Source organism: Heterodontus francisci, chromosome 2 (assembly GCF_036365525.1).
Source record: "Heterodontus francisci isolate sHetFra1 chromosome 2, sHetFra1.hap1, whole genome shotgun sequence".
Lineage (NCBI taxonomy): Eukaryota > Metazoa > Chordata > Chondrichthyes > Heterodontiformes > Heterodontidae > Heterodontus > Heterodontus francisci.
In genome coordinates, this window is record NC_090372.1 from 168,261,051 (window position 1) to 168,275,124 (window position 14,074).

Here is a 14,074-nt window from a genome sequence, read left to right on the forward strand (position 1 = left end):
TTAATGTAGGAAACGTGGTAGCCACTTTGTGCATAGCAAGGTCCCAACAAGCAGCAGTATGTTAATGACCAGATAATCTGCTTTTTCAGTGTTGGTTGAGGGGTAAATGTTTGCCAGGACACCCAGGGATAACATCCCTACTCCTCTTCAAAATTGGGAATTTTACATCCATCTGAGAGTACAGACAAGATCTTGGTTTAATGTCTCTTTCGAAAGATGCCATCTCTGACAGTGCAGCACTGCAGTGGATTGTCAGCTGAAATTTTGTGCTGACGTTTCTGGAGTGGGACTTGAAACTGCAATTATCTGATTCAAGAGGTGAGAATGCCACAACTGATTAGGGCCCCAGTCCAAACTCAGTAAGTTTGGCTGAGTTTCAGCAACATTGGGGGTAATATAGGAGTGGAGACAGAGTGTCCGAAAGGTAGAAGTAAGTAGTATTCGTAATGGTTAGTATATTATATTTAAAACTCAGTTCTGGTCTGAATGGGGCACTCATGTTCCCCCAATTTGCTTCATCCTATGTGAGCATTCAGGGATGAGGGTAGAGTTCCTGGTGAAGCCTGAAAACAGTGGCTTTGGTTTTACTGATATTCATTTGGAGGCAAGTTTGGCTTATCAACAGTTTAATGTGAAACAGACACTAAGACAGTCCTGGGTTCGTTCTTTCCTTGTCCAAGGATAAGACATTTCCACCAAATGACAGATTTCCGACATTTTGGTTTCAGAAATCCACTATTGTCATCTTCCTTTCTGTCCTTGACCAAAAGACTAGCTTTAAAAAAAAACTCAATGTCTCCTGACAATGTAGAGCGTGTGCAGAGCGATCGCTGCCCTCATCAAAAAATTCTTTGAGGAAGTGACAAAGTTGATTGATGAGGGAAGGGCTGTCGATGTCATATACATGGACTTCAGTAAGGCGTTTGATAAGGTTCCCCATGGCAGGCTGATGGAGAAAGTGAAGGCGCATGGGGTCCAAGGTGTACTAGCTAGATGGATAAAGAACTGTCTGGGCAACAGGAGACAGAGAGTAGCAGTGGAAGGGAGTTTCTCTAAATGGAGACGTGTGACCAGTGGTGTTCCACAGGGATCCGTGCTGGGACCACTGTTGTTTGTGATATACATTAATGATTTGGAGGAAAGTATAGGTGGACTGATTAGCAAGTTTGCAGACGACACTAAGATTGGTGGAGTAGCAGATAGTGAAGGGGACTGTCAGAGAATACAGCAGAATATAGATAGATTGGAGAGTTGGGCAGAGAAATGGCAGATGGAGTTCAATCAGGGCAAATGCGAGGTGATGCATTTTGGAAGATCCAATTCAAGAGTGAACTATACAGTAAATGCAAAAGTCCTGGGGAAAATTGATGTCCAGAGAGATTTGGGTGTTCAGGTCCACTGTTCCCTGAAGGTGGCAACGCAGGTCAATAGAGTGGTCAAGAAGGCATACGGCATGCTTTCCTTCATCGGACGGGGTATTGAGTACAAGAGTTGGCAGGTCATGTTACAGTTGTATAGGACTTTGGTTCGGCCACATTTGGAATACTGCGTGCAGTTCTGGTCGCCACATTACCAAAAGGATGTGGATGCTTTGGAGAGGGTGCAGAGGAGGTTCACCAGGATGTTGCCTGGTATGGAGGGCGCTAGCTATGAAGAGAGGTTGAGTAGATTAGGATTATTTTCATTAGAAAGACGGAGGTTGAGGGGGGACCTGATTGAGGTGTACAAAATCATGAGAGGTATAGACAGGGTGGATAGCAAGAGGCTTTTTCCCAGAGTGGGGGATTCAATTACTAGAGGACACGAGTTCAAAGTGAAAGGGGAAAAGTTTAGGGGGGATATGCGTGGAAAGTTCTTTACGCAGAGGGTGGTGGGTGCCTGGAACGCGTTGCCAGCGGAGGTGGTAGATGCGGGCACGATGGCGTCTTTTAAGATGTATCTAGACAGATACATGAATGGGCAGGAAGAAAAGAGATACAGACCCTTAGAAAATAGGCGACATGTTTAGATAGAGGATCTGGATCGGCGCAGGCTTGGAGGGCCGAAGGGCCTGTTCCTGTGCTGTAATTTTCTTTGTTCTTTGTATCAGTGAGTCCGAACACTTGCCAGTATGAATCGCGCATACGTGTGCTGATGTCACTACGCACCGAGTGGGTGAGTGGCTAACCGGGGTTTTGGGGGGAGCAGCCAATTGAGTGGGTGGGGGGAGGGATTCCTCCACTCCCTGGTTTAGCAGCATTGTTGAACAAATGAATTGCTCACAATTACATTATTAGAAAATCAAAGTAACTGAATTTATTGTTTATCATTAGCCACCTCCTCCTCCTGCCTGTACATGTCCAGCCCTAAATGAGCTGTAATGTTTATTAGATGCTATTATACTACCCTTAGTCTGAGACCTGGCAGCTCTATTGGGCAAAGTTGATAAGAGCACCTGCTTCATTTTATTAGTCTCATAGTACATTATAGAAATAGATTGGGATATTACAGATCATTACCAGTGCTATAATTACATGATTCCTTGTCAAAAATATTTTCAGTCTTTTTTGTCTTTGGCCACTAATTTTCAAACCTTTTGGTCTTTGGCCACTCACCCCTGCTTTCTCTCTCTACTCTCCTTCCACTCTTCCTTGCTCCCCCCAGCCACTCCTTCCCCCGCTGTGCTGAATAAAATATTGTCCATTTCAACGTGTGATCTCTACACTTCTCCTTCTGACTGGTCATTTTTAACTTTGAAAAACAAAGTCTTTCGTAGTTGAGAGTCTTTTTGTTGATGGTTAACAACAGCAAGCAGACCATAGTTCATTGGACCAGCTGTAGCAACAAAGGAGGCTGGGAAAAACAGATGGTGAAGGGCCAAGTTAGATAAAGAAATATTTCTTTTGGCTCCTGGGAGCTGTACCTCACCATCTGTAGCTTGTAATTCAGAGCGATTGTGGGATGAAAGGTAAGCAGGGTGTGAGAAGGAGAATGTGAATGCTGTGAATGTGAATGTAAGTATGTGAATACTGTCATCTTCAATGGTTTCAGCCCCGCTGCTGGCCATGGCTTCAATCATGGCTGCTGCAGTGTTGGTGAGCACTGTCTCCTCCATTGGGATAAGCACATGCAACCGTGCTTGTCCCTGATGGTTAGGTGCTGCTGCCTCCGGTTATGCATCACCTTATCCTACAAGGAAGAGAGAAATGTGTTGGTGAGTGTGGCGCGATGTGGCAGTGTGGGGAAGCTGAGATGTGAATCAGGCTTACAGCAATGTTAAGAGTCTGTGGGTGGGGTGAAGCTATGAATGTTCGGTCTGAGTTGTGATTGGCAGAGGTTGTTTAAAGGTGAGTGATGGGGGTGTGTACATTGAGTGTGAGGCTAATGGTGCAGTTAGTGGAGTATGACATTTGAAGATGGTTCCCTGACCTTGACTACTGGTGTGATCTATTGAACATCTTTCAGCGCAGCATCCAGGTCCCTGGGGATAGACTTGGCATTGACTGCTAAGGCTATCTTGTCTCTGCCTTCGCAACTTTTTCTGCCTCCCCCCCCACCATGGGTATATCCTGCACTAAGGTCTCCAGTGCAGCATCAGAAAATCTTGGAGCCTGCTCTTTGCCATATTATGGCACTCTTGCGTCTTTCCTACATAAAATCACTTTCTGAATGACTTCCCGCACCTGCTCTAGGCAAAATGTATCTCTCCTTTAAGAGATGCAGGCTGGCTTTAAGTAGTGCAAGTTATCTTTGACTCAAGCTAGCCTCGATCGATTTTGTGTCCCCTGCTCAGGCATGTGGTCACTCAGCAGCGTGGTTAGAGCTGGCTGCATGTTGCAATCACTTAAATTAGCAGGCAGCACAAAGTTTGTGTGCTACCTGCATCAGAAGCAACAAGCGCGGGTTAGTTGTGTATCATTGTGATCACTGAGTTCATTTTCGGGGTGCGTGGTTACTGAGTTTTGCAGCCTGAGTTTCAGTGCTTGGTTTGACCAAGATTCTGTACAACTGAAGTATCACTTTTTTTCTTCCAACACCCTTGAGATGAAGGCCAACATTATGTCATGCTTTTTGATTATATTTTATAGCTTTCAGTGATTTGTGTACATAGACATCAAAATCCCTTTGCTTTTCCACAGTTTCCAGTCTCTCCATTAAGACAATATTCCAATTTGTCTTTCTGTGATCCAAAATGGGTGACCTCGCTCTTTCCCACAATGACGACCTCCTGCCATAGTTTTGCCACTCAATTACTTACATGCCCCTTTCTAACTTCCTATTTCCATCTACAGAACTTACTTCTGCCCATTAACCTAGTGTCATCTACAAACTTGGATATTTAGCTCTCTATTCCTTCATCCAAGTCCTATTGTGAAAGTATGAGCGATCCTTAGGAAAGTGTCCTTTGTCTAACCATCATCAGTGGCTTTATCAGTGACACATCTCTCTGTCAATCCAACAACAACTTGTATTTATATAGCACCTTTAACATGGTGAACATCCCAAGGTGCTTCACAGGAGCTTTTTCAAACTTAAACTTGACACCCAAGCCACATAAGGAAATATTAGGGCAGATTGGTCAAAGATGTAGGTTTTAAGGAGTATCTTTAAAGGAAGCGAGGTAGAGGGGTTTAGGGAATTCCACAGCTTAGGGACTTGGCAGTTGAAGGCCTGGGCATCAGTGGTGCAGTGATGAAAATTAGGAATGCACAAGAAGAGGCCAGAGTTGGAAGAATGCAGATATCTTAGATATAAATGACTTGGTTGAAGGAATAGAGAGTTGAGAGTTCTCAGCTCCTTTCACAACTCCTCTAATAGTGAAGCTATCTCACAAGAGGATTTAGATAATAACCAGATTTGGGCTAACGAGCAGCCTGTATCATTTGTGGTAGGTAATGACCATCTCAAACAAGACGGTTACCAGCCGTATTTGTGCATTCTGAGCATGTGCAATTTGCAGAATTTCCTGGCAAAGGTTTCTTTGAGTTGGAGTAGAAAATGTGTCTCCTCTCATCCTATGAGAATTTCTAAGTTTCGTTGCTTTTTCCAAAAGATAAGCTGGCCATTAGATTCTCAAATATTTTATTTCAGACAAGATTTACATTTAGAATATTCACTGCTGCTGCTTTACCATGATGGACTGCTCAATTTTTGACATCTTTTTTTCTTTTGGCGATATTTACAAATAAAGATTGTTTACCAAGAATGCTTTTTCCTCAATGAAAATGTTGAAGAGGGTTTCAATTTCTACCCCTATCCCCATCAAGTGATCTAAATGTAGGACAAAAATACATTTTAATTATTGTGCACCTCTTGATAGGCTGCATTCAGTCATAGCAAGCCTTTCCCTTGTATTGGCTCCAAATTCTTTTGAATGATTGTACCTACTGAGAGAGTCAGTCCAAAAATGCTGGCAACTGTACAAATGAACTTTTGAGAATTTTAAATGTTTATTGACATTTTTGAAAATTATGTCAGTATAAGTTACCAAACACAATAATAGTGTATAGAGACCGGAGCTCAAAGACAGGAACCAACTGACAATGGGGGAAAAACGGGATGGTTGGGTAGGAGGCGGATGGGTGGTAATGCAGTGGTGGGGAAACACAATGATGTCAAAGGAACTCGAGGCAGATCTCCTTGCTCTGGGTTCACAGGAGCCCAATGTTTCCAGACCTCAAGACCCAATTCACTGCTTTCAGATCTCTTACATTGGCCTGTTTCTGTGCTGTATAGCCTTTCAGCCCAACCAGCCCATGCTCCACTCGAGCTTCCTCCCATCTTTCCTCATTTAAATCTATCATCATAACCTTCTATTTCCTTGTCCTTCATATGCTTGTCTAGCTTCCCCTTAAGTGCATCTATACTATTCATTTCAGCCACTCCCTGTAAATGAGAACTGTCAAAACCTGGAATTCAACCAAGGACCTTTAGATCTCCAGTCTAATGCTCTACCAACTCAGCTATTCTGGCCTCACCTTACATTGAGACCTGCCTATTGCATCCAGAGCTCCTCCTCTTGTTTCTCCTAGCCTCTGAGTCCCTTTTCCAGTACTGCCAGATTTTGGGGCTCCTCAACACTGCTAAGTAGATATTTGGATAATATTACTTGGCATAAAACTTTTAATCTAAATCGTCTTGCTCATCCTGAGCTGTACCATGACACATTACCTAGTAATATATTAAAGTTCTTCAATCCAGCACCTCCTGTACATGCCAAGCTTTTACTGTCACGTTTTGTTGATGGACTGAAATTAAAGCAACAATCCAGAATTGAAGAGGTAGGGAATTCAAAGAGAGCAAAATGACTAGAAAGCTGCCAATGAACAACCAATCCTGAATGACTAGTCAGGAGAATCCACCAATAAAAGAAGGGTGAACCAATTGAATCACTCAAAACATGTTTTGAAACATTTTTGTGTGCCAGTAATTGAAATTTCTAAGATGCAAAATATGGTTTGTAACCGAAAAAGGCATTTGATAATAACCTATTCTATCATGTCATTAAAATAAATTCTAAAGTTGCTGTGTCTTTAAGTATCTTCAATAAAGCTTTTACTTCAAGGCCTGCACCTCTCCCAAAAGCCTGTACTTTCTGTTGCATTGTATTTACAGCACAGAAACAGGCCATTCAGCACAACAGATCTGTGTGGAGTTCATGCTCCACACAGGCCTCCTCCTCCTCCTTACATCATCTTGCCCTATTGACATATTGATATGGTCTGGGAAATTATGTACTCTGCAGTAACTGCCTCCAACTAACTCCTCAACAGTATGGACAAAAACATAGAAAATAGGAAACCACCTAGAAGCCAAAATTATAAAGAATAGTCTGCATAGATTTCAAAAGGGTTGACCATGCTTAACCAACTTTCTCGCTCATGTAGTTATCTAGCTTCTCAGTAAATGCATCTATGTTTTTTGCCTCAACTACTCCCATGTGGCAGCAAGTTCAACCCACTCTCTGGGTAAAGAAGTTTCTCCTGAATTCCTTATTGAATTTATTAGTGACTTTCTTATGTTTACGGCCCCTAGTTTTGGACTCCTCCACAAGCGGAAACATCCTCTCTACGTCTTCCCTATCGAATGCTTTCATAATTCTAAAGACCTTGATCAGGTCACCTTTCAACCTTCACTTTTCTAGAGAAAATTGCCTCAGTCTGTTCAGTCTTTCCTGATAGATATAACTTCCCAGTTCACTGAATCCCTCACGATCAACATCCTGGGGGTTACCATTGACCAGAAGATGAACGGGACCAGCCATATAAGTACTGTGGCTACAAGAGCAGGTCAGAGGCTGGGAATTCTGCAGCGAATAACTCGCCTCCTGTCTCCCCAATGCCTGTCTACTATCAACAAGGCACGAGTCAGGAGTGTGATGGAATACTCTCCACTTGCCTAGATGAGTGCAGCTTTAACAACACTCAAAAAGCTCGACACCATCTGTGACAAAGCAGCCGACTTGATCGGCACTCCATCTACCACCTGCAACATTCACTCCCTGCACCACCAACTCACAGTGGTAGCAGTGTGTACCATCTACAAGATGCACTGCAGCAACTCACCAAGGCTCCTTCGACAGCACCTTCCAAACCTGCGACCTCTACCACCTAGAAGGACAAGGACAGCAGATGCAGGGAACACCACCACCTGCAAGTTCCCCTCCAAGCCATACACCATCCTGACTTGGAACTATATCGCTGTTCCTTCACTGTCAAAATCCTAGAGCTCCCTAACAGCACTGTGGGTGTACCTACCTCAAGTGGACTGCTGCGGTTCAAGAAGGCAGCTCACCACCACCTTCTTGAGAGCAATTCGGGATGGGCAACAAATGTTGGCCTAGCCAGCGACGATCACATCCTGTGAAAGAATTTTAAAAAATTTAGTCAGCCCAACTGGAAAGATGATTACAAAAGCAGTATACTGCAGATGCTCAATCTGAAATAATAACAGAAAATGATGGAAATACTCAGCAGGTCAGGCAGCATCCATGGAGGGACAAACCGAGTTAATGCTTCAGGTTGATGACCTTTCATGACTTTGGTCTCATAGTCTCTGATCTTATTCCCATTGTTCTGTTTAATTGAATATCAGCTAGTTTTGTGTGGGAAGAGTTTAACTATACAGGAGTGTAATATTCTCCAACTACGTAGCAGAGTAGCAGCACCAAGCTGTGCACTGTTTGTTCATTTAATTCCAAGTTGAGCCTGCATGCTTATTTAGGAGGCCATTTCTGTTCTTGAGTAGAAAAGTAGGAAAGACACAAAAGGGAATTGGTAAACAGAGACCTAGGGGCCAAATGCATAATTTTAAGTAAACATCAGTAAAGCTATAATAAAGATGAAACAGCATTTTTGTTTTTTATAGATAGGATCAGAGAGTAGAAGAGTAAGGAAGTAATACATTTATACAAAACAAGTTAGCCATAGTTAGAGTACTGTATCAGTTTTGGGCAGCTCTTTATAAAGAGGGCATTAAAACCATGGAGCGTATAGCATAAATTAACCTGGATGATACCAGAGATAGGAAACCATACTTAGGCGAAAATACTTGAGATACTGGGACAATTGTCATTGGAGCTGAAAAGCTTTTTTTAATTCTTTCATAGGATGTGATCAACCCAGGACACATACTGCTTCAGTATCTAAGGAGTCACAAATGGTACTGAACAATGTACAATCATCAGCGAGCATCCCCACTTCTGACCTTATGATGGAGGGAAGGTCATTGATGAAGCAGCTGAAGATGGTTGGGCCCTGAGGAATTCATACAGTGATGCCCTGGGGCTTAGATGTTTGGCCTGCATCAAACACAGCCATCTTCCTTTGTGATAGATATGACTCCAACCAATGGAGAGTTCTCCCCTTGATTCCCATTGACTTCAATTTTGCTCAGGCTCCTTGATGCCACGCACTGTCAAGGGCAGTCACTCTCACCTCACCTCTGGAATTCAGCTCTTCTGTCCATGTTTGTATCCAAGGCTGTAATGAGGTCTGGAGCTGAACGACCCTGGCGAAACCCAAACTGAGCTGCTGTGAGTAGGTTATTGCTGTTTAAGCAGCTCTTGATAGCTCTGGCGATGACAGCTTCCATCATTTTGCTGATTGAGAGTAGACTGATGGGACGGTAATTGGTTGGATTGGATTTGTCCTGCTTTTTGTGTACAGGACATACCTGGGCAATTTTCCACATTGTTGGGCAGATGCCAGCGTTCTGGCTGTACTGGAACAACTTGGCTAGGGGTGTGGCTATTTCTGAAGCACATATCTTCAGTACTACTGCTGGGATGTTGCCAGGGCCCATAGCCTTTGCGGTATCCAGTGCCTGCAGCTGTTTCTTGATATCACGTGGAGTGAATCGAATTGGCTGAAAACTGGCATCTGTGATGCTGGGGACCTCGGGAAGAGATCGAGATGGATCATCGACTCGGTACTTCTGGCTGAGATGGTTGTAAATGCGTCAGCCTTTTGCAGTGACGTACTGGGCTCCCCATCATTGAGGATGGGGATATTTGTGGAGCCGCATCCTCCTGTTAGTTGTTTAATTGACCACCGCCATTCATGACTGGATGTGACAGGACTGCAGAGCTTAGATCTGATTTGTTAGTTGTGGGATCGCTTAGCTTTGTCTGTTGCATGCTGCTTCTGCTGTTCACCATGCATGTGGTCCTGTGTTGTAGCTTTGCACCTCATTTTTAGGTATGTCTGGTGCTGCTCCTGTCATGCTCTCCTACACCCCTTATTGAACCAGGGTTGATCCCCTGGCTTGATGGTAATGGTAGAGTGAGGGATATGCCGGGCCATGAGGTTATAGATTGTGGATGAGTACAATCCTGCTGCTGGTGATGGTCTACATTGCCTAATGAAAGCCCAGTTTTGAGCTGCTAGATCTGTTCTTCAGCATGTTGGTAGTGCCACATGTTATGAAAGGAATTCTGTTTTTAAAAAAAAAAGAAGAATTTATGGTTAAACTGAATAAATGTTGGACCAGTTTTTTAAAAAAAGGAAGCTATTAAGGAGGCACTGAAAGAACTAATTTGGCAACACTGTTGCTGGTTGTCACATGACTCAGTTTGGAAATAGGCAGAAACCCTGGCAACAGGGACAGAGAAGTAGCAACAGAGCACATCTGGGAGGGCAGAAAACTGACAAGTATTCTGGTTGTGTGTCAGTGTGGTTTTACCTTCTGGAAGGAGAAAAAAATCAAGTCTGCTGCAGAAGGAGAGAATTCCAAGGAAGAACAGAAGACTACAACACAGCTCAATTTCCAGCAATTCTATAAAAGACCCTGTGAAGTCCACTGTGTTGATTCGTCTTGATTCCTATATTTGAAGAAAACCTGCTAAAAATAGTTCTCCACACCGCCTGAAGAGAACTGTCCTGGGGGATTTTGGTGGCCTGTCTGCATATGCTTGAAGGTTGGACTGTGTGCCAGTTTTGGTGCAGCATGTCTCATCTGTTTTCTTCAGAGGTGGGCAAGTGATCTGCCTGGGATTTTTTTGTCTATAAGAGCTGTGATCCAAAAATCCCTTTTTTATTTTAGTTAAACGGTATGTAGATATGTGTGTGTGCGAGAGTGAGATGCTAAGGTAGAAAGGGACTATTTGGTTAAGGTAAAAAGGGGACTTTTAAAATTAAATGTTGGGACTTTAAATGTTTTAATCTGTGTGTTTATGTTTTACTTCACTATTAGTTAAGACTTATTTTATAATAAACTGATAATTTTGTTGTTCAGTAAAGAAACCTGGTTAGTGTGCTCTTCTGGGAAAAATAGGGTATATTATTAACTGCATCGATAAGTGGGAAAATTTTAAAGAATATGTTGTGACCTGTGGAGGAGTGGGACTGAATTAACAGGTGCACTCCTCCTGCCTCAGTTGTAACACACACAACATGACAGACAGTATCCTCAATGAAAAATCAGGACTTTGACCACCACACAGTGCTTGTGGAGACACTCCTACCAACACTGTTATGGACAGATGTATCTGCAACAGGTAGATTGGTGACTGCGAGGTGAAGCAGGTTTTTATTTTTGTTGGTTTCCTCACCACCTGCTGCAGTCCCAGTCTGGCAGCTATGTCCTTCAGGACTCGGCCAGCTTGGTTGGTAGCGGTATTACCAAGCCTCTTTTGGTGATGGGCATTGAAGTCCGCACACCCAGAGTACATTCTGTGCCCTTGCTACCCTCAGTGCTTCTTCAAAGTGGTGTTCAGCATGGAGAATTCCTTGCCCATGTTTGGCCTAATGACACGAGACTTCAAGAGGACTGAAGACAATGTTGAGGACTCCCAGGGCAACTGTGTCCCAACTGTATACCAATGTGTTGCCATCTCTGGTGGGTCTGTCCTGCTGATGGGACAGGACATACCCAGGGATGGTGATGGAGGAGTCTGGGACTTTGCCTGTGAGGGATGAGTTGGTGAGTATGTTGCTTGACTACTCTATGGGGACACCTCTCCCAATTCTGGCACACGTCCCCAGATGTTGGTCAGGAGGACTTTGCAGGGTCGACTGGGCTGTGTGTGCCACTTCTGGTGCCGAAGTCGATGCCGGGTCCTAGTCTTTTTTGACTTTTCTGTAGTGGTTTGGTACAACTAAGTGGCTTTGTAAGTCATTTCAGAGGGCAGTGAAGACAGTGGGTCTGGAGTCACATGTAGACCAGACTGGGTAAGAATGGCAGATTTCCTTCAGGAAAGAACATTAGTGAGCCAGATGGGATTTTACAACAATCCAGTAGTTTCATGGTCACCATTACTGAAACTAACTTTTCATTCCAGATTTATTAATTTAATTGAATTTAAATTCTACCAGCTGCCATGGTGGGATTTGAACTCATAACTCCAGAAGATTGATCCAGGCCTCTGGATTACTGTTCCAGTAATATTACCACTATGCCACCGTCCCCAAGTGAAGACTTCATAGAGATTTTAAAATTGTGAAATGCTTTGGTAGAAAACCTGTTTCCTTTTAGGCATTATCAGTTTAAAGTAAGGGGGGGAGAAAGAAAAGATAAGGTCTTGCCTTTATATAGTGTCTTTCATGGCCTCAGATGTCCCACAGTGCTTTACAGCTAAGGGAATACTTTTTGAACTGTAAACACTGTTGTAATGTAGGGAATTGCACCAGCTAGTTTGTGCACAGCAAGGTTCCACAAACAGCAATGAGATGCATGAGAAGATGATCTGTTTTAGTGAGGTTGGTTGAGAGATAAATATTGGCCAGAACACAAGAACTCCTCTGGTCACTAATGGCCACAGAGAGAGAGACGTTTTGGATAAATTTCAGAGTTGTTGGAATATGCAAAGCTTTGCCATGCTGTTTTTGCAGCAGAAACAATTGTATCTTCAAGGAAAAGATAGATAGATATCTGAAGCAGAAGGAGATACAAAACAATGAGGAGAACTTGGGGTAGTGGAATTAGTTTTGAATTGCTGTAGCAACAAAGCAGTGCAAATGGTGAATTTAAGTTTTAACTAAACCTGTAAATTAATTTATCATTTTTTACTTCTGAAAGAAAGCTCAAGACAGTGGACATTTGATCACTGCACAAGTTTTATCTATACAGCTGCAGTTCAGTGAAATGCTAATTATTTGCTGTTGAGTAAAAAATACAAAAGCTGTGTGGGGTAGTTTACTTTTAATTTGTACATTAACTTGCAATAATGCAAATCATTCCATTCTCATTTTTTAATCCATAACATACCGTCGTCGGACATAATCTTCTTAGAGGATTTCCGCAAGTGTTTACATGAAAAAATAATCAAGGCCACTGATTTGCAGTTTTCACATAAAAATATAAGTTACTGAATTTATTCCCAAAACACCAATATAAATCCAAGAATTTCATGTTAATCAGTGGCTGTAATAATACATTGTATATTGCATGATATGTTACCTTTGTTATGAAATGGCTCATGCTCTGGCTGACCATGAATAATGACTGTCCAAAAGTCTTCTTTTTTCCTGTCTATTTGGAAGAAGTTGAAGAGCTGTTCCTTTGATATCTTTCTCATCCAGTAGGCCTGTCAATAAAACCTCTTTCACCTCTTAAGGTGCGCATCTCAAAACCCTTTTCTCTTGTTCTCAATGGCTTGTCTATCTTTCATACATACCTTCAGCCTGCAGTTGGAGACTTTCTGCTTTTGCTTGTTTTAAACGTAACTCATTTCCACATCCTTTCTGTGAAGTAAAAAATCAAATATCCTGAAATGTGCCAGTTTGATATTCATATGATCAATACCTCCATTTTGTATCAGAATTACTGGTTTATAATGACTTCAGTCAAAATTTCTTTTTATTAGATGGGATTCTTGGATTTTTGCTGGTCTTAATTGGATAGTGCAGTGGAACCCCACCCAGTCCACCACACTTGCACCTTGATACCTTGCAGTGCTCGTTCACTCAACTACTTCCTGCCTCAGTTGATAGCAGTCTTGATTCAGAATGTTATGATACAGCCCTGCCATGACCTTGAGCACATAACCTAGGTTGAAATTTTAATATAATACTGAAGTCGTGCTGCATTGTCAGAGATATTGGCCTGAATTTTAGTAGTGCACTGCAAAACGTGGCAGTGCGCTTCGAAATTGGCTCTGCGCCCGTCGCTGAGCCCCCGCGATATTTTGTGTGGGGGCTCATTTAAATGGAGGGGATGGAACAGCCACCCCTGATAACTTAGAGGGGGGCGGCTGCTCCGTCCCCGGCAATGGGGTCCGGTGCCAGCGCGCAGGCGCCGGTGCCATTTTTAAAGTCACTTACATTTTTTTAAAACACAGCACCTTTACTTTAAATAAAAACTGTCAATTGAACCTCAAAGCCCCTCTTCAACCACCGACCCCAATGATCAAACAATACATTTATTTCCCTGTCTCTCCACGCCACGCCCCCCCCACTCCCGCCTACCTCCCACAGGAGAAACCATTTTTGCCTGTACTGACCTTTCACCCCTGAACTTTATAATCTTTGCCTTTCAACCCCATCCCACCATCCCCTCAGCCAATGGAAACACTTTTCCCTGCCCCCCCCCCCCCCCACCCTGATAATTTCACCCCCCCCCCCCCCCCCCCCACCTGCCCAAACCAGTGTCATGCCTC

The 14,074-nt window shown here is 43.2% G+C and overlaps 1 protein-coding gene and 1 non-coding gene across 10 annotated transcripts in view; one reads left to right on the forward strand and one right to left on the reverse strand.

The window, feature by feature from the left end:
* The window catches only part of mllt10 (MLLT10 histone lysine methyltransferase DOT1L cofactor), a 361,967-nt gene that overhangs the window by 138,853 nt on the left and 209,040 nt on the right, over window positions 1–14,074 (forward strand). The gene's annotated exons all lie outside the window — the stretch shown is intronic.
* trnas-gga (transfer RNA serine (anticodon GGA)) lies at window positions 5,880–5,952 on the reverse strand. The gene has a single exon. It is a non-coding gene; the product is annotated as a tRNA-Ser (tRNA).